The sequence below is a fragment of the Pygoscelis adeliae genome, unplaced genomic scaffold (genome assembly GCF_000699105.1).
Source record: "Pygoscelis adeliae isolate BGI_AS28 unplaced genomic scaffold, ASM69910v1 Scaffold288, whole genome shotgun sequence".
NCBI classification, from domain to species: domain Eukaryota; kingdom Metazoa; phylum Chordata; class Aves; order Sphenisciformes; family Spheniscidae; genus Pygoscelis; species Pygoscelis adeliae.
Window position 1 is genome coordinate 169,387 of NW_008825264.1, and position 703 is coordinate 170,089.

The following is a 703-nucleotide window of genomic DNA, read 5'->3' on the forward strand; positions in this document are numbered from 1 at the left end:
CCCGGCGCCCGCCCCCCTGCCGCTCGCCCACTCCCCCCGGCTTGGCATCGCCTGCCTAATGCTGCCCCCCTGGAGATGCGGCATCACTCCCAGCCCAGCAGAACCCCCCTGCCCTCTCCAAAGCCCCCCCAAAGCCTCCTGGAGGGACCCCAGCTCTTTGGGCCAGCTAGTCCTCGGTGTGTTCCCCACCGAGGGAGGTCCCCAAGGTGATTTCAGGGCTGCGATGTTCAGGAGACCAGGTCGAGTGACCCAAGGGCCTTGGGGCCAGGTGAACGGGGGGCAGGCGCTGCCTGGAGGCAGATGCCAGCATCAACGGGCATCCCGGCAAGAGCCCCGAGAGCCACCGCAAGGGGCTGCGGGGGGGGGCCCAGGCAAGGCTTTGCCCCCAGAAGACCGGCACGCAGCCTCACCAAGGCCAAGCTAAGACGTGTGAATTGCTCCCGTTCACAGATGGGGCAATTACAGCGTAAATTACTTGGGGTCTAACTGATAGCCAGGTCACGGAGGGACCGATCAGCAGGCGCAGAGCTCCGAGAAGTTATACCAAAAATAAGAAAAAAAAGTTGTAGGCACAGCCGCATGGGAATATTTGATGGCAAAGAGCCCCAAATCCATCAGTGTCACCTCCAAGTGCCACCTCCAACGGTGCCCAAATCCATTAATGCCACCTCCAAGTGCCACCTCCAACGGTGCCCAAATCCAT